This window comes from Microtus pennsylvanicus, chromosome 7, assembly GCF_037038515.1.
Source record: "Microtus pennsylvanicus isolate mMicPen1 chromosome 7, mMicPen1.hap1, whole genome shotgun sequence".
In the NCBI taxonomy this organism is placed as follows: Eukaryota; Metazoa; Chordata; class Mammalia; order Rodentia; family Cricetidae; genus Microtus; species Microtus pennsylvanicus.
The window spans coordinates 114247926-114268156 of record NC_134585.1 but is presented as its reverse complement, the minus strand read 5'-3'; the positions used below and the strand labels follow the sequence as shown (position 1 = coordinate 114268156).

The window sequence follows — 20231 nt, the reverse complement described above, 5'->3', positions numbered from 1 at the left end:
ACTACAAGACCACATCTAATCTTTCCCAAACAGTCTCCCAGCTGATGACTAAGTATTTAAACACATGGGCCTGTGGGAGCCATTCTTACTCAAACCACCACATTTTGTGGGCATCGTGTGCCCTCCCATCCCTCCAAGAGGGAGTGTTGACGGACCCAGCCTTCTGAGAGTCTCAGGTGGGTAGCCACAGTTGCTCTGTTTTCCAGGGGCAATGGTCATCATAATTGGATGACAGAATTTGACAAAATGAACACATTCAAACACCAGGAAAGACATATTTAATGTTACTGAACTGTACCCATAAGAGGTTCAGATGAGATGAACCTGATCACATGTCTATAATTCCAGCACTCGGCAGGCTGGGGCAGCAGGGTCATGAGTTTGAGGCTGTCATGGATGTTTAAGTTAGAAGTCAGGATTGGCTACAGACTGAGATCCTATATCAGAAGGAATTCAAGATCATAAAATCTGTGCATTCCCCCAAATTCCTGCAAAGAAAATAGAAAATGAGGAATGAGAATTCAAGTTAAAACAAATTCCAAAGGTAACCCTATTTTATAAAAAACATTGAAGAAGAACCTAAACAGCCATGGTAATTTTGTTTCCTTTGTATATTAATGGTTTGTTGTTACTGTTACTGTTGTTGTTTTTTTTGTTTTTTGTTTTTTTGTTTTTGTCTTTTTTTTTTTTTTTTTTGCTTCTAAGTTTAAATCAAGTATGCCGGTATGGGCAAAAGTAAGGAAAGACTTATAATAAAAAATAAAATAAAATAAAACAGACCTCTTCAGTGATACTTTGTAAGGTTAGCCGTTTTTAAAATGTCTAAAACTTGTTAATCTGTTATTCTGGATAGGTAATCTACTTCTACCAGCATTTCTTAGTTTACCTATTTGGAGTAATATCCAAGGGCTGGAGAGATGGCCCCGTGGTTATGAGCTTTCCCTGTTCCTGCAGAGGACCTGAGTTCAGTTCTCAGCACCCATGGCCGCACCTCATAGAATAATAAGATTGGCTCCTTTCTTTCCTTGCTGAAACTTGTTTCTCATTCTACCTTTGTCTGTTTAGACCCTCTCTTAAAGTTAGCATTTTAAGCCCTTCAGTTAAGTTCCTTAAATACGCGGTCCAGTCATTATTCTATTCTCATAACAGCTGCTCCAGCCACCGGTTTCCAACTATTCACTGTTATGGATGGACTGCATATGTGGAAGTCCAAACACCCAGTGTAGCCATATTTGGATTATAAAGCCTTTAAGGAGATAATTATCATGAGGGTGGGATAGACTCTAATAGGACTCTCATCCTTATGGAAGGAGCCAGAGACACCAGGGACCAGGGCTGTGACTATTCTGAAGAAAGGGTGAGTGAGGACATGGTCACTGCAAGCCGAGGAGGCAGACCTAAGGAACTCAGCCTGTGACCTTGCTCATGCACCACTTCCAGCCCTCATAGCTGTAAGAGATGATTACTCTTTGTGCTTTTTAAAAAATGCAGCCTGTGGTGGCTTGTTAAGGTGAATTTGCTCAACTTTAAAAATCAGGAATATTATTTTGCATCTTGATTTTTCCCATAATTTTCTTTGTGCTCCACAACTGACCCTCTTTTTTTTATTCTTGGTCTTTAGAACTGGTTATCATGTATTATGAAGTCATTATGAAAAACTTAGACTTGCTTATAATTTTCTTCTTTCTCCAGCCTTTTTAAAAAAAATTAACTTATGTTTGATTTGTTTCTTTTCTTATCTTCTTTTACTATTTGGCAGACTTCCTGAAATGTCTGGAAACTCTTAGTTCTATGTGGGAAACCTAATTTTAAATATTTACGGATTTCATTCCTGTCCTTTATCTCTATAACTTAATGTGTATAAGAACTACATAAAATATTGGGTTAACTGTGTGGGTCTTACAGTGTTCTGGGCTTCAGGGACACACTCTAACCTCTCAAAGAGCCTTATCTTTGACTTCATTTATAAAAGGTATATTGACGAAACTGGTTGCATCACACCTGTCTACCTAAAAATAAGTGAAAAAAACAAGGAAAGAAAAGTGTAGAGCACTGTCCATTGTAAAATTCATACAAAATTCACAAAAACGTAAGCAAATACAAGTCCGTGGCTATAAGGGGTTATTACTACTCATGTTTTCTAAGCGACCCAACCCACAGTGACTTGTTAAGATGAATACACTCACCTTTAGAGGTAAGAAATATTATTTTGCATCATGATTTTTTTCCTGTGATGTCTTTTGTGTTCCGTGTCCCTCATTCACCCCATCTTGATCTCTTCATTTATTCATACCACAGAAAGTCTCTGATGCACGACGGTTCCACTGAAATGTGTTTCAGCTTTATGACAATGGAAAAATTATGCGCGTTCAAAAGAAACAATATTTTGAACTTTTATCTTTACTGGGTCTTCAGTGTATTTTTTTACTTTAAAGAGACTGTGTATCTCTGCGCAGCCTAGGTTAGTTTTGAATTCAAGCTCCTGCTGCCTCAGCCTTCTAAGTACTGTGGTTGCAGGCATGCCCTACCATGGGCAGTTACTGTAGACTAGCAGTGTGCATCGCCATGTCCTCTTGAGATGCTGGGCAGCGGTGAGAGCTGCAGATGGCAGTCAGTCATACAATGACAAGGACTCCCAGTGGAAGCCTTCAGAGCACTGTGTGCCTAAGCTATAAGATTATGAATGTCTTTATTTTTCTTTTCTGGCATTAGAAACATTTTAAAATTATTATTGTTTCAACTTATGGTGGATTTACTGAGATCTAACCCCTTTATAACAAAGGAGCAGCTGGATATAAAAAGGGAAGTACACCATAGTTAAGTGGGTGGGACTTTTGTTCTTTGAATACAGAATTAGACTAACATGCAAAACCACTCAAGGTAACTACCGTGTAATATAACCTCAAAAAGAAAGAAAATCACAAAATCATTCAACAGGCATAGGAAAAAATTAAAGTAAGAAAAATGCCCATTTAAGGTAAAAAGTTCTCAGCAATCTAGATGTATATGTGACTTTAATCTGATTAAGAGAATCTGTTGGTGGGGGGAGATACGTACTTATTTAATTTTGAAAGACTAAATTATTTCCCTAAGACCATAAAAAGTCAAAGATGTTCAATCTTACTTCTGATCAGCATGGTATTAGATGTCCTAGCCAGCAATAAACCAAGAAAAAGAAATAAACACATATAAATTGGAGAAGTAAGCTAGATTTACGTTGAAATTGTCTTTGTTGGAAATCATACACTTTGGAAACCTTGAGTATTCTGCAAAAAATCTTACTTCAAACAACTAATAGACCTTAGCAAAGCTCAAAGCAGAAAATCAATATAAAAAATACATTTGTATATGTTAGGAATAGGTCTTTGAAGTTGGAAATTAAAAATATGATCTCATAAAATATGAAATACTTTGGGACCCATTTAAAAATATTCATGCAAGATCCACACTGTAAAATCTTTCCTGTGTTGAAAGAGAATTTATAGACAACCTAATGAAGCAATCGCATGCCAGGCTATTGAACTGAAAGGTCTAATATACGTGTGTCTTGATGCACTGTGCTTTGCGTTATTAATTTTCACGGACAGTGGGTTAGTTTTTTTATTTGTTTGCTTTTACGAATCAAAGGTTTTCCATACACCTTTCTATTTACCCCATTTTGCAACAGCATCATTCATTTTACATCATGTTTTAGTAATTCTCACAAAATTAGAAGTTTTTCATTATTATTCTGTGATGGTTTGCTATGATCAGTGATCGTTAGCATATGCTGGGATTGTTTGGGGGCACATGCGCTACATCCATGCAAGATGATGAACCTCACAGCTCTACAGACTGACTCCCACATCTTCTCTCTCTCTCTCTCTCTCTCTCTCTCTCTCTCTCTCGCTCTCGCTCTCACTCTCTCCCTCCCTCCCCCCCTCTCCCCGCTCCCCGTTTTTCTTGGGACTTCTCATTCCCTGAGACACAAGATTTAAGTTGGGTCAGATAGTAACAGGGGCCTTCAAGTGTTCTCATGAGAGAAAGACTCTATTTAAATTCACAAGCTAGAAATTATTAAATTCAATGAAAAATGTGCTTCCAGAGCCAAGATGGACCTCTTGTACCCGCTGGCCAAGTTATGGATGGAGAAGAAAGGTGGTTGAAGGAAATGGGAGTGCTATTCCAATGTGCCAGGTGACTTTATCACATTGACTAGCAAGCCACAATTCCCATAGCCAAAGCCTTAGTGCCTTAGCCGAAGCAAAGCACTGGCCATTTTTAATTCTGAGAAGCAAGAAAGCTACAGAAGAAAACCATCGAGACTGACTGACAACCAGATTTGCTCCTGAGATTTCAAGAAAGACACGGGGCTGCAAGGAAGAGCAGCAAACGTTGCCACGTGCTATGAACTGGAAAGCAGACTCTCAATGTAAACTAAGTAGTTTTGTATTGGAAGGAGGTGCCATATAGCTCGACACAAGCTTCAGGCGCAGGCTGGCCCTCTTGCTAGGGGCTAATACAACTGGTGACTTTATGTTAAAGCCGTACTCGTTTACCATTCTGAAAACCCAGGACCTTCACTATTGGTCTCCACCTATTCTGGCTGTGCTCTTGATGCAGCACCGGAAGCCTGGACGATAGCATGCCTGTTTACAGCTTGGTTGTTGACTATGTTGAGCCCACTACCGAGATCCACTCCTCAGAAAAAGATCTCCTTCAAAATATTACAACATTGAAGATGTGCCTGGCCACCCAAGGGCTCAGACAGGAATGTCCAGTGATAGCAATACAGTCTTAATGGCTGCTACTGAAATATCCATTCTGAATCCTATCAATCAAGGAATAATTTTGATCTTCAAGACATTATTTAAGAAAAAAAATGTCATAAGGCAGTAGCTGCTATGGATGATGACTGATACGGGCAAAGCAAGTTGGAAATCTCCTGGATAGGAGTAGCCATTGTAGAACAGTCATAAACGCCATTAAAGAACATTTTTGACTCACGGGAAGAGGTCAAAATATCAGCCTTCAGAGAGATAACCCAGCTCTTGTGGATACCTGTGACAAGATCAAAACTACTGTGGGAGAAGTAACTTCAGATGTGGTACGAATAACAAGAGATGAATTAGAAGTGGGTTCTGAATTGCTGCAGTCGCAAGGAGGGAGGGAACTTCGTTAGATAAGACGTTGCTTCTCACGCATAAGCAGAGAAAGCCGAGTCTATAGTTGCTGTGTGTGAAGCAGGACTCCTGGAGGTGGAAGGGATATTGAAAAAGAGCTTGGGAAGGTTAGCCCCATAATCTCCTTGGTAACCAATCCCAAAAGACCTCAAGCAAATCCCTGTGTTGCTTTTCAAGGCTTGCTAGGTTTGCTTTTTGAAATTTTATAATGCGATACTCAGCTTCTTCTGGGCTGTGCATAGCACCATGATTCTCTTCCCGGAACTTGTTTTACAAATCTTCCTTTGCTGGTTTGGGTCGCAACTGCACTCTAGAGGCTGTTCTCAGGCTTATTCATGCTTCAGTCCCTGGGGGAGGGGGCGGTTGTAATGCAACAAAGAGCCGGACTCACTTTCCAGAGTGTCTACAATGTGGCTCAAAGATCAGTGCTTTTAGAAAACCCTCAGAGGATGCTCGTGATGATGGTCCAGAGACCTCACTTTACAACCACACAATAGAAGACTTTGTTCATGTCTCTCCCATTTGTACAGGTGTCTCCCCACGACAGACCCTAAATCCACCACTCCATCTACACACTTGCCCTGACACAGAGGATTTTCTCTGTCTCTCTTGTCTAGTTAAGAATTCATTGGGGCTGAGAAGGGGTATGATTTATATGTTTAAATGTTTATGAGTGTTTGCTTGCATGTGTGTCTATGTGCCACATGTGTGCCTCGTGCCTACAGAGGCTAGAAAAGGGCATTGGGGCTCCTGGAAGTGGAGTTATAGTCAGTTGTGAGCCCGAGTCCTCAGCAAGAGCAGCCAGTGCACTTAACCACTGAAGCATCTTTCTAGGACCCCACTCCCACGCTCGCCACAAAAAAAGAAAGAAAGAAAGAAACTAGAGAGGGACTCTGCTCCAGACACAGATGCTGCGAACACTGCTGGCTCAATAGTGGAAGATTTCGAAGGCTACATCAATTTAGTTGATAGAACAATCACTCGGTTTGAGGATATTGACTTTAATTTTGGAAGAAGTTTTGCTGTGAACAATATTACATGCCGGAGAGAAAACTTTCATTAAAGGAAGAACCAATCAGTGCAATAAACTTTATTGTGGTCTTCTTTAAAGAAATTCCCAAGACTAGAAAAAAAGAATGATGACTTGCTAAAGGCGCAGCTGATTGCTGACTATTTTTGAAGCAATAAAGCTTAATTTTAACTGAGGCGTATACATTGCTTCCGAGCATAGGTGTATTTAATACTTTATAAAGTGTAAACATTGCTTCTGTGTGCACTGGAAAACAAAAGCAATTGCGTGTCTCACTTTATTGCCACATTCTCTTTACCTGTACTCTAATAGTTTGGAAACAAGTGCAGAATATCTCCGAGGTATGCCTCTCTTGTTAAAATGTCAGTTTTCATACATATCGCCTACAGATTTAAAATAACTCCAGTTAAAATCCTGTTTGTTTTGTCAGAAATTAACAAGCATAAAATTTATACAAAATATAAAGGACTTAGGCTAACCGAAGCAATTATGAGACAATAAAGCAAAATCAGAGCGCTTCTATTGTTCAGCCTAAAATGTATTAGGAAGCTACAGTGGCCATAAAGTGTGACACTATCATCAAGATGTACAAACCAATCAGGAGACTAAACAGACACAAGAAAATCGATCTATAAACAAGGTCCTCTATGCACAACCACCCGTCAGTATCTACAGGTTCACATCCAGAGACTTGGATAAGTGGTTCGGGTATTTGAGTATCCACGGGTATAGTGATATTTTGATTGTGTTTTAACAAATAAAACTTTCCAGAAGACCAGAGTGCAGAGCTAAGTCTTAAAGGCCAGGTAGTGATGGCATACACCTTTAATCCCAGGATTCGGGAAACAGTCAGAAGGATCTCTGTTAGTGCAAGGCCACCCTGGACTACATACGATTGAATCTGTCTAAAAAGAGAAACAGCTCACACAAATGATGTGGAATGTCCTTCTGTATAGGAGTTGCTTTATTGGTTGATGAATAAAGCTGTTTCGGCCAGTGGCTTAGCAGAGTAAAGTCAGGCAGGAAATCTGAACAGAGATATATAGAGAGAGTAGGCAGAGTCAGGGAGATGCCAGTTGCTGCCGAAGGAGGCAGACGGCATGTAGCTGCCCAAGAAGCAAGATATTTGGGTCCGGGAGGCCAAGAAACAAAGTGTAGTCTCTGTCTACACACAAAAGTGATCACAGCACTTGGGATTCCATGCCTTTAATCCCAGCACTAGGGAGGTGGAGTCAGGAATGGTATGGCTGGGCAGGGAGAAGAATATAGGTGGGAGGAGACAGGAACTCAGTGCGGTCTGAGGTTTGGTGGAGACAGATACAGGCTGGAGATGCAGTTTGAAGATGGAATCGCCCCTTCAGTCTAAGCATCGGTAGAGATAAAAGAACTCTCTAATGGCTGGCATTCTGCTTCTCCGATCTTCAGTATTAAACCCCTATATCTGACTCTGGGTTTTTATTAATAATACCAATTAGAATTCATGCAATACACGGGGGCCTGAATCTAATGCCTTGCAAATATCAAGAGACAACTTGCACAAGGGTAAGGTGTCCAGCAAAAAAGGCAAAGGCCACTTGCTATAGAAATGTATCTTCTCAGCAAGCAGTTCCCAGAGCATCAGCTCTGTGCACCAAAGCACCAGTTTCAATCTGTAACCTCACACCATCTTCAAAACTAGCTCAAAAATTGAGCCCCAGGTAAAAAGAGTCTAAAACTTAATTGAAAGCTAGGAATGATCCAGGAGAAAACAAAGGACAAAGTCTTCTCTTTCAAAGGTTTTCAGCATAAAAGGGAATAAACCTTGTAAAACCTTCAACACTGCAGATGAATCTTAAGATAATTCTCCCGCTGGAAAGAAGGCCGACGGAAAAGAACTTAAGTCTAGAAAATGTAAAAAAAGACCTTCAATAACAGAACACAGAACAATGGTTATTCAAATGTGAGAGGCTGGGGGCTGGAGAAACGGCTTGGTGTTTGGGATCAGTTGATACTCTTCCTGAAGACCCAAGTTCAAGTTCCTAGACTCATACAATACACCTTACAACTCCCTGTAACTCCAGCTCTGGGGAGCCTGACACCCTCCTCTGGCCTCTGCAGGTACTAATGCATACACAGACACATAAATAAAAACAGAATAAATCTTTAAAATATAAATTGAAACGTGAGAGGCTGAATGAGTTGAGACAGAGGGACTAGACAGGGGGCCAGAACAATGTGCGTGAGAGAAGAATGTCTCTGCTAATTATCTTAATTGTCGTAACAGTTTCATGGGTGTGCGCTTCCGTTAAACCTCACCAAACACTAGCATCCATTGCTTATTATATGTTAACAAGCTATTCAAAACACACGGCATGTGTAATATTTTAAAAACGCAGGAAATAGAGGAGTGAGGTCACTTTGACAAACTCGCCATCTGTCGAACCCAGCTCTCAGAAGGAAGGGTCACGGTGTGTCAGCATAGCTCTTGCCGACAGGACGAATGCTTCTCTCTCCCCTCTGATTCCCTCTCCCCAAAGGCGGTTGTTTCAGAGTCGGCCTAGGTATTCTGTCTTGTAGTTGTGTTTGCCGCCGAGAACAGGCCTAGAATCTTTGTACAGATTTTGAAAGCAACCCTAGCTACCCAAAGCTCCTCCAAACCTCTTAAATAATCCAGTGAAATAGTTTATTAGACATCGGAATAAGGATGATTAAAATGAAAACAATCAATATGTTAATACCATGTCAGATGAATACAAGATGGAGCTGGATCCTTAAATACGAACTGATATAGGCTGTTAAGCACCCCACCCTCTGCTACCATCTCTATAATCAGTAAAAACAGACTGCTCTCATTTGTAGATCTAAAAGCAGAGTTCTGTGATTTTGCATGAAAAAAGGAAAAAGTTTGACCCACAAAGATACGATGACACAAACAAGCTTTGCTTGAAAGCTGAATGTCAGGGTGTGAGGGATGCTTAGCATAGCTATGTAGGCACCCTCTAAGAGACAGATGAGGGACACAGTCAAGGTTCGATGGACAGACCATTCCCGGCACCGCTCCAGCCGTGGTGGGTTCCCACATACTACTTCAGGGCAAGAGCTAGGTGCACGGGCCTCCAGGCTAAAGTGTGGCCCGGGTGGCAGAAGGGAGACACCCTCTTTAAGCCACTGTCTTCAGGATACTAACATCTTCCTTGGCATTGAAAGCAACCTGCAGGGCTGTTGTGATGACCTCTGCTCTTACTGGCAAGGAAGCTGAGGCAAGGAGGTAAGGAGTAGCCCTAGCCTGGCCCAGGTCTACCTGACCCCAGCACACAGGTCTTGCTTTGGGGATACTAGTAGGGCCTCAGGTGGGTTACAGTGGAGACCTTGAGAGACAAGGATCCAGTGTTCATGTCAGAAGCACTGGGGCCTGGGTGTGTTGCTCCACTGGGCAACAGTGTAGGAGTGTAGGAGACAGACATTTGGTGGCTGTGAGGAAACCATGACCAAGAATCCAGGTGTGGCCAGGAGTGAACCGTTGATTGGACCAATGTCTGGAGAGAGCGGGAGGTGTGTGTGTGGGGGGGGGGAAATCAGAGGAAGCAGGGTGAGTCTGGCAGAAGCGGCCCTCAAGACACTCCCTTGGCAGCTAGAGGAAGTTAGAGCCGCAGAGATGAAGGGGGCTTCTTTCCTGTCCATGGCTGAGCTGAGACTTTACCTCTTCACTCCCACCTGATGCACGATCTAAATGCCACATGGAATAAAAAGGGGCATTAATTCTAAGAGGATCCTGTAGCGAGGCTTATACGTGAAGAAGGTGCTACTTCCTATTTGTTGATTTGATATAAGCTCAGATCAGCTGGGAAGAGGGAACCTCAGGTGAGAAAACACCTCCACCAGACTGGGCCATAGGCAAGTCTGTGCGGGTATTGTCTTGATTAATGATGGATGTGGGATGACTGACCTCACTACGGGCCGTGCTATCCTTGGTTGTATTACAACTATGGGCAACCGAGGAAAGTGGTAATTCTGATAGCTGCCATTTTTTTTTAGATTGAAGGCATACTTCTGTTAGTTCATATGTACATACATACAGAGAGAGAGAGAGAGAGAGAGAGAGAGAGAGAGAGAGAGAGAGAAAGAGAGAGCCTTAGATTTGATTTGATGCCTTTTTGAGGGTTCCCTTGTTACCTGCCAGTCACCCTGAACATGCCAACTGCAGACTTGTGACAAATTCCATCACTGGGTACCTTCTAGTACTTAAACAGGGATAACACACTGACCTCACACTCGTGAGAAACATGGGCTCACGGCGCAGCAGAAGTAGTAGCAGTGACCACAGATTCCCTGCAGATCACTGCATACTGTCTTTAGCAGAGCATTAATGTGAAGAATGTTCTAGAATGGTGTATTCTTTTCTGTAGGTATATTGAATTAGAAGGGTTTTATGTGAATATTAAAGAAGTCCAAGGGGAGATCATGTAAAAAAAGATGGTCAGCTTTATTGGAAGTCCTTGGCTTCCTGCAGAAATATCCCTGACATTTGTCAACCCCTAGTAAAGTATAGGCACTTAAGGCTGCTGTCTTAGCTCCTACACCCATCCCACTGCACCCTCTGAGACCAAGTGCAGGCAGAGGGAAAAGCAGGAGGCTCAAAAAAGTCCCAGCAAGCAATCAAACTTTGAATAGTGAAAGTACTTTGAAGTGATACCAAAGCAAGCAGAGGAAAGAGATTGGGGAGCAAGCCAGGAAGTGGATTTCTGCTGTGGTCCTGCTTAAGCTCCTGCCCTGACTTCCCTCAGTGATGGTTGTGACAGGGAAGTGTGAGCAAACAAATCCTTCCCTCCTCAGTTACTTTCAGTCCTGGTCTTTAGCACATCAGTACAAAGCAGATGAAAACACAGACCTATGAGTGTGAACAATTGCCGGTCTCATCAATAAATTTCTTGCTTTTGTCAGAAATACGTTGTTCTGTCCTTGGTAAGAACAGAGTCTTCTTTTTTTAATTTTCTTTTTCTTTTTTTCCCTTTGAGAAACAAGGCCAACTTTCCTACAGGTCACTGAGCTTCTGAAAACACTCTGGCCCAAGAGTGGAACCTGTCTTTATGAGTCTCCTGGATGTTTGTAGCCTCTTTATCTCTCTGGGTCTTAATCTACACCTTCTCTATCTCAGAGAACAGAATGTAATCTCTAGTTCAAGATGAAAAATACACCAAGGCCATGGTGAAGCAGCAAGTCCTTTATTCCCACTTTCTGCTCATTCCTTTCTGTTCTCTCTCTCTCTCTCTCTCTCTCTCTCTCTCTCTCTCTCTCTCTCTCTCTCTTCTTACCCCACCTTTGCTTAGTACCTTTCGCCTTAGTCCTTTCACTCAAAAGTTGTCAAGAAAAGAGGGCACACTTAAAAGAGACTCTTGAGACTTTATTAAAACCTCTGTTTACAGAGGTCTGGGCAAGGCTACAGGAAATACCGGAGATTAGCAGCAGGAAGGACCAATACCATCCTCAGGTCTAAAATTATAAAATGTGAAGTAGGTGTTATCTGAGTGATGAAAGTATGTTCCACGGTAAAGGAGCAGCCTCGTAGAAGGTATGTTGGTACAGAAACATGGGATGGACAGCACTTTCGCCATGTCTGGGGGAAATGGGGACATTAAATATTCGTCCTTTGCTGTTCTCCTGTCGGCTGCTAGTGCCTACGACTGACTCAGCCCAAAGGGAAGCCAAGAAAGGAAGGAACCCAGGATTTTCAGGCCATTGAGATCAGCCTACCTAGGGACAAACAAACAAAACAGGGCAGGAAAGGATGCAACAGAGCCCGGAAAGGGACCGTAAGGCTCTGGATATGACCCAGCAATATTCCCTTGTCCACTTATTCTCCCCACTGCCTTAGACAGCACAGCATGGGCAGAGGCAATGGTTGCCTCTGAGGAGAGGGTGGGAGACACACATGGTTGGTTAGGAGCCTAAAGTTGATGCCTCTGTAGGGACCTGAAGCTAGGAGGATCCCAAGGTGCCTGACCCCAAGCTGGTGCCTACAGAAATGCCTGTGCCTCTACCATGACAGCCTACAAAGGCTTTCGTCATCCATTCCTCTTTATAGGCACCCTGTCAGTCCATCCTGGGCATACCAAAGACAGACTTGTGATCAATTTGCACTCAGGGTACCCTCTACTACTTAAACGGGGACAATACACTAGCCTCACACTTGTAAGAAACCTGAGATTATGATGGCATCAATAATAGCACAGAAGTAGTAGCAGTGACCACAGATTCCCTGCAGATCAGCAGCCTGAGACTTTCAGGACAGGAACAAGGGTTGAGATCCTTATCCTTTCAATCAACATCAGGACCTTTGGGGAACTGTAATCTCCTTAACATACAAAGTACCAGAAAACTGGCCAGAAGAATTTAAAGTTACTAATGCAGTGGAAGATTTTGTTTCTGTTTTTAAAGCTGGGGGAGGGGGCTCCTACACATGAGAGCGCCAGTGCCCACAGAGGCCAGGAGAGCGCATCCTAGAGCTGCAGTTAAAAGCGATGTGAGTCTCAGAATGCCAGGGCTAGGAACCAAGCTTGGGTCCTCTGCTATATGGACTCTTAACCGCTGAGCCATCTCTCTCCCTCCCAAATTGTTTTAAGAAAACTATACAAACTTTAAGAAAGCTCAGAAAGCCGGGTGGTGGTGGTGCATGCCTTTAATCCCAGCACCCGGGAGGCAGAGGCAGGCGGATCTCTGTGAGTTCAAGGCTAGCCTGGTCTACAAGAGCTAGTTCCAGGACAGCTCCAAAGCTACAGAGAAACTGTCTTGAAAAAAAAGAAGAAAGGAAGAAAAAAAGAAAGAAAGAAAGAAAGAAAGAAAGAAAGAAAGAAAGAAAGAAAGAAAGAAGGAAAGAAAGAGAAAACCAGAAAAACAAATGGGTGCTTCACCACAGACATCTAATAGAGTGATTAAAGTTATTTTTAAAAATTAAAAAAAAAATTGAGTCTTTTTCCCCTTCTCCTATCTAACTTTTTTCACATTACAGGATACAATCAGAACAACACTGGCCACCTGACTTCCTCAGGCTTCCTTGATAATGTCACACTTGGGCAGTTTTCTCCAAACCAGTGTGTGTGCTAATGCTGCATGGTATCTATAAACTAGTATATATTTGTGGGCAGGCTTTCCAGATCATCTCGAACTCTGTGCTTTACAGTCATCTGTTTCTTAACCAGTGTCTGAGAGCTATACATTAAAATATTGAAGAACAATTCTTGTCTTATCCATATCTCCCTCTAATTCAGTTGGCTGCCATTTTTTTATACTAAGGGCATAGTTCCATTAGTTCAGACATATACAGAGAGAAAGGGAGAGAGGTTAAGAGAAGGGGAGAGCATGCCTACCTCACAGCCTTCGCAACTGTCTGCACAGCGAGGCCACTCCCTTTAGGCTGCTGTGCACCACACACCATACCACAGTACCTGAGACTTAAGTGATCTGGCTGTCTTTACCATCCACCTCTCTCCTGTCCCATAGGCTCACTTGCTCTGCTCCAGCCACATTGGCCAAATGGCAGGCCCTACAGCTGAAGTCCTCAGTGCCTGCACAATTGCAGAGCTAGCCCCTCAGGTCTCCCAGAATTCAACTTAAATGTTGCCTCCTTGGAGAGGACTTCTAGGCCCAATCATTGCCATATCATCTAATTTTTATCATATTTGTCACACACTATCATTATTTTATATTTTTAATGATCGATTTTCTGAGGCTAAGTGTAAGCTCCATTAAGAAACAGAGCTCTTGACTGCTTTGTCTAAAGCTGTGTCCCCACGACCAAGAGCAGTGTTGACTGCACGGCAGACTCTCAACATAAACTGCCAAATGAGTAAATTAATAAAGAGATTGGCCCTGAAAACCAACAAGCTAGGAAGAGTGGTAGGCTCTATTGATATGTTTCCTCCTTCATGGTTATTCCAGGAAAGTTAGTGACGCTTGCATTGATATCTTCTAGACAAGAGAATCAACGTGTCTCTGGTAGCAGACTCCTTGGTCCCCACCCCCGCAGGACGAAATGTGGAGGACCCTGGATGCACCAATCCCATGACAGAAGGAGGAGGAAAGAGCTGAGAGGCTTGACCTGATAAGCCTCCTACAAAGCCACAATGAACAGAACTTCAAGCAGTAGACGGCAAAGATTGAACATGCGAGACCTTCCCACCAATAGGAACCGCAGCTTCCCTGAGAGATGTGGCCAGAGAACATGACCTCTCTTTTGTCTTCATAACCCTCCAACCTCTGTTGGGTGGAGCACAGACTGGGGCGGGGGTGGGGAAGCAGAGGTCAGAAGGTAGAATGTGAATGCTCAGAAAGCCCAGGCTTCAATACTGGGTCTCCCTCTGTTCTCATGAGGATTCTCATTCACTTATAGCTCTGGTAAGCTCCTGTATCCCTCTATGTCTGTGTTCTTAACCTCAAAACATGGAAAATCACACCTCACCACCTAACTCTAAAGGGACGGTGTGGACATCCAGTTACAGCATTAGCAGATTTCAAACTGGGTTCGCTTCAGACGTTTAGTTTAAGAGATTCAACAGGCATTTCAGAGGCTGCTGGGTGAAAATAAAAATTTGATTATGGAGCTCTGGGGAACATTATGGCTCACGGCCATTGGCTTCCTCTCTGTTGGCCTTGGGTTAAATTCTTCTCACCCAGGCTGAGTGGGGTTCTCTTCGAATACTTGCCATCTTTGAAGGACTTTAATGAAGAATGAACTGAGCCGGGACTTAGATGTTAATGTTGCCAATTTTTCTCCAGTTACTGTGAGAATTTTATAAGCAGCTTTACACTTAGAGTAGCATTCTCTTTCTCCGACAGTTAGAGCAGACCAGTTCTGACGTCAGGGTTTGTGTTCATCTACATCAGAGAGGGAGAGAGAGAGAGAGAGAGAGAGAGAGAGAGAGAGAGAGAGAGAGAGAGAGAGATTTGAGAGAAAGGGAAGGAGAGAGCACACACAAGAGAGGGAGGAGGGAGAGAGAGATTGTGAGACAAAGGGAGGGAAAGAGGGACACACATACGAGAGGGAGAGAGAAAGAGGGAGGGAAGGAGGGAGGAAGGAAGAGAGGGAGGGAGGAGAGCTTCTGTGGAAATCCCATGACTAAGAAAGAAATTCCACTCAGATCACATTGATTGCAACCAAATTCTTGGGTTTTCAGGACAAAGGGAAAGGATACATGTGGTCTATCTTAATTAATCTATTTTTAAAATATTTATATTATTTTTAATTGTGTCTATATGAGGGCATGGCTAGTGTGCACGTGTGAGCACATGCGACCTCTGAGTCCAGAAGAGGGCACTGAATCCCCTGGAGCTTGAGTCACAGGTGATCGTGAGTCACCGTGATGCTTGGTGCAGGTGCTGGGAACTGAACCTCTGTCCTCTGCAAAAGCTGTACACACCCTTAACGCCTAGACCACCTCTCCAGCCCCGTGAGTGGGTGCGTTTAGAAGTTATTGGGAGTATGAAATGGTTATTGCTGACACAATCCTGAGGCATGACCACTCCATCCATAAGCAACCCCTTATGAGAACAGAAGCCACGGGTCCAAGCCATGGTCCTATCTCTTCAGATATGCCTGAGCTCCTGCTTTTGATCATTGGTCACTCCCATGCCCACTCAGCTCTCAGCAAGAACACCAGCGAAGGGTGATGTTTCTCTGATTTCTTTCTCAGCCCTTTTATCATCTCTGTAAAAGAGGCTACTGATTTTTTTTTTAAGTTAATCTTGTATCCTGCTACATTACTGAAGGAATGTAGCTCTTGTGGAGGCAACAAGCGCATTGATCTGAGAGCTTGGGTTCTAGAACAGTGAGGTTGGGATTTCCGTTCTGGCTGACGTACCATGGGACCTGGAATAGGTTCCTCTTCCGACACTGAAGGAGATCTCTCTTAGTGTCACGAATAGTCCTGCTTCTGTTGAACTTTAGGTCAGAGAGATATTGGAAATTTTAAAAATAGTGTTACTATTCTCCTTCCTATGAATTGCTGTGAATTACAGCTCAGGGCTGATGATGCCTGTGGCCTCTCCTCTCCTAACGCAGAATACAGAGCAGTGATGGTTCCCAGCCTCCTGTGCGGCTCTGCGTTCCTCAATGTCTCTTCTTTGCTCTCTTCTTCAGTGGAATTTCCTCCCTGATCGTTCACAGCTTGTTTTTGACCTTTGACCCATCAGTCACACTCAGGGGCTGTGATCTTTCCATGTCTGCCAGGACAGCTGGATGATAGTCAACAAACCTAGCTCCACTATCTCCGTCTTGGAGAGGTGAGACTTGGTGCGTGTTTAATGCCCTTGGCTTCATGCTGTGCGCACTCTGAGCGTTTACTAATGCTGTCACTAATACAGCCCCGTGATAGGCCAGCGGCAGCCGTGCTCTAGAACTCCTTTATTTACTGTAAGGTTGTGCCAGGCGTGGTGGTGCACACCTTAATCCTAGATCTCTGAGTTCAAGGCCAGCCTCGCCAGAGCTGCGTAGGGAGACCCCGTCTCAAAAAATCAAAACCAAACAAACAGATAAACATATAAATAAACAAGCAGACAAATAAACAATTGTAAGGTTATGTTGAGGTAACCTTTGAGGAGGCGGCCGGACTGAACCCCAACCTGCTTTCCTCTGTCTCAGATTAACTAAAGCTACACCCACCCAGAGAAAACACTATCTTTCCAAGTCTGCTCCTGACACCACTCCCATTTCCGGCTTCTTTACATTCATGACAGATGGGAACTGGTGAAGTCGAACAAAACATTCCAACTGGGAAGTTTAATCTGGTGTTAAAAGAAGTTTAATTATACGAGGTCCAACCTGGTACCAGCTTGAATTCAACTGGAGAGTTCCTGCCACACAGGTATCTCAAAACTTCGACTCTAATCAAATAGAATAACTAAATGAGACTGAGCCTGAGCGCCCTACCTACCAATTCAGGGTTCCATCTTAAGGATGTCATCTCCAGCCAGGCAGTGGCAGTGCATGCATTTAATCCCAGCACTTGGGAGGCAGAGACAGGTAGATCTCTGTGAGTTCAAGGCCAGCCTGGTCTACAAAGGGAGTTCCAGGACAGGCTTTAAAGCTACAGAGAAACCCTGTCTCAAAAAACTAACTAACTAAGTAAGTAAATATAAACAAATAAATAGAGATGTCATCTCCAAGTGTTCTGAAAACTTACACAAACACGTCTACAAGTGCACAAACCTACGTGCTACTATATTCACTAACTCTTACACACATGCACCCTATTTATAAACCTCATCTCCACCTCGTTCAGTCCTTCTCTTTGCTCTCCTGAACCAAGGCAAGGAGCTCAGACATCAGGAAAGCGGTCGACCTCCTGACCACTGAGCATCAACCTACCCCATCTCCACCTCAACTGCTTCCCACCTGCAGGCATCGCTAAGAGTGTGCCAAGGTCTTGGTATACAGACTGATGTCACCACTCCAGCTGACCTGCCACCCCAGATTTTTGTCTCTACACACGCCTACACCTATCGTGCCGTTTGTCTACCCTGTATTGAGGCTCCTCGAGTAATAAGAGAAGACTGCCCATCCCAAGGATGCCTAGAAGAACTGCGTGGTCCGGATGCACAACTCATAGTGAACAGAGCCCTTTGCCCAGTTAGACCACAGTCAAAATGATTCTCTGATGGCGCTGTCTGGGAGAGGCCCCTCTTCCTGAGCTCTGCGTCTTCTCGCCTCTTCCTTCTGCGGAGTGTTTCCTCTTGAGGTTCCCCCATTGCCTTCTCTACTTCCAGCCTAGCCCACCTAGTTCACCACAAAAGCCTTCTCTTCTAGTCCAGGAAAAGAGACAGAAGTTGCCAACATCTCCCTCCACCACCACCACCCTCCAGTCTTTAGAAATTTCTAGATACAAATAGATGCACCAGGCTACACAGACAGTAGCAAAGACCCCAGTGCCAAAAGAAGGAAAGGGGATGGGACCTAACACCCTGCCCCGGGTAGCACGACAGCAAGCTCTAGAGCGTAAGTTGGCTAGGCAGAGCCCCTCCCAAAGATCACCCCCACACAGCTTCTGTGCCTACAAGTGCTTTTCAAGACCTTGCAAGACTCTGATGAATCGCTTTTCAATTCCACATCCGGTATCTGCTCGTTAAGTCCAATTAGTTAAAGACCTAGAAACAGGACATTCCCAGAGTCCACCTGACATGCTTAGGAAGCTATTGATCTTTGCAGCAGGAGATAGAAGACAAGGCCTGTTAGTCTTCTCCGGAAATGAAGGGAATGAACCTGTTCCACTCGGGAAATTTAAAAAAAAAATAGATTCAGAAATGTCAGAAATGGGCAGTTGAGGTAGGTTACCAGACTTAGCAAATAAAAAATGCCGGATGTCCAGTTAAAATTGAATTTCAGATAAACATGCGCTTTTTTCTATTTTTTTTTTTTTTTTTTTTTTGGTGTAAGTATATCCCATGTACTATTTGGGCAACCTGTGTTTAATCTGGCAACACCATCTCAAGACTTGGCCAGCTGCTGTCACGCCCACTTAGTGCTCCCTGAAGCCACAGAACCACATAAGTACCCCTAGTCAGTCTGGGATTCTTACCTCCAAGCCTGAGGGCCTGCAAGGGAGTCACAGGTCACACACAGCAGGCTGTGTGGAAGTGAACCACCCTACTGGGTAAAGCAGAGTAAACAGCCCAGGGCTGGAGAAGTGATAGTTTCCAGGAAGGGAACTGAAAAGGGAAGGCGCAGTCTCCTGATTTTACGAGGAGGGAGAGGGCCCCGCCCAGTGTGCTTGCCTCTGGCTTTAACAGTTTGCACGTGTTTTTCTTGGAGGAACACTCTGGAAGCCCTGCTCTGTGGTAGGCATGCTTACACCAGGAATGAGAAGCGCTCTCGCTCAGACACACGTTTTTATGGAGTGTTTTCATTCCTCTGAAGTCCCAACGTGTTTGTTCCCCCTCGGTGAAAGGGAAAGGGGGTGCAAGGAGCAGAGACGGCCAGCCCAGGAGCCCAGGAGGCTGCTGTCCGAATGTGCCTCAGCTGCTGCTGCCTGGCAGGCAGAGCCCTCACAGGAAAGCCGCGGCCAGTGACCCCCGGCAGCCTCTCAAGAAGGGCCTCCTTGCATCCTCCGGAGGGCTCTTTAGGGATTTCCAATATTTTCAGACTAAACTGCCTGGAAAGAATGATAATAAAAATGTACTTCAAAGCTAATGAGTCTCTTTCCTAGACATTATCTCACAAGGCTCTTCTGGCCCCCACGTGAAGCAGGGAGGCTTGAGGAGAAAAGCAAATATGCAAAGATCTACCTGGAAGGGTTTTCATTAGGCATAGTAAGATGTATAAACAATCGTCAGGGAAGAAGTTTAAACTCAGATCTCTAGAAACAGGACACACGGGACCTTGTTGACCCTGGAGGCAGAAAGTGCGAAGAACAAAGCAAGGCCCAGAGCCCTTGTTGGGTTTTCAGAAGACCTAGGTAAGCCAGGCCTGGTGTGCTGAGGAAGTTTAGACTGGGTGGTTTGAATCGTTTCAGCAGCTGTAGACTGTAAATAATGGGGTCTATGTTCCAGCACTAAGTCCTGGCTGGCTGCGTGCTGGCTTGATGCGGGAGTTTGGTAAAGGAGGGGGGACGTAGAAGCAGCTCTTAGATTTGTTGGTTTGCATAGGAAAGGCAGGCTTTGAAAACAGGCCCGTGTTGAATTTAGGAAAGACAATGCCTTCAAGTCCCCAAATGCCTTAGCGTCAAGGATACAGAAAATAAGAAAATGCCCATTTCAGGAAGCTGGAGACACAGCTTGCCAAGGACACCAGGCTGCTGGGGGATGCAGCTACGATTCAAGTCCAGGGGCTCTAGCTCTCTGCTTCATCCAGAGCTCAAGCCACGAAGCTTGAATGCTCTGGCGCTCCCTCCCTCCGGGTGGCCTGACAAAGAGAATAGCCAGCTCCCCCACTTTCCCCCCCCCCCCAGACCAGAGGGTTCTCAGTGCTAACGCCAGGTCAATGCCAGGCAACTAGAATGGTTGCCCCCACCTTCATAGGCCAGCAGAGGTTCTATCCCTGACTCCACCCTTTGTTCCCTTTGACTCTGATCACC

General features: G+C 44.2%; 1 long non-coding RNA gene across 1 annotated transcript; it reads right to left on the bottom strand.

Annotated features, from left to right (window-relative positions):
- Window positions 1–269: 269 nt before the first annotated feature.
- LOC142853896 (uncharacterized) lies at window positions 270–18796 on the bottom strand. Its single transcript, XR_012911281.1, has 3 exons — window positions 18738–18796; window positions 2187–2340; window positions 270–488 (listed from the first exon to the last, which is right to left on the bottom strand). It is a non-coding gene; the product is annotated as an uncharacterized LOC142853896 (long non-coding RNA).
- Between the last annotated feature and the right edge of the window lie 1435 nt (window positions 18797–20231).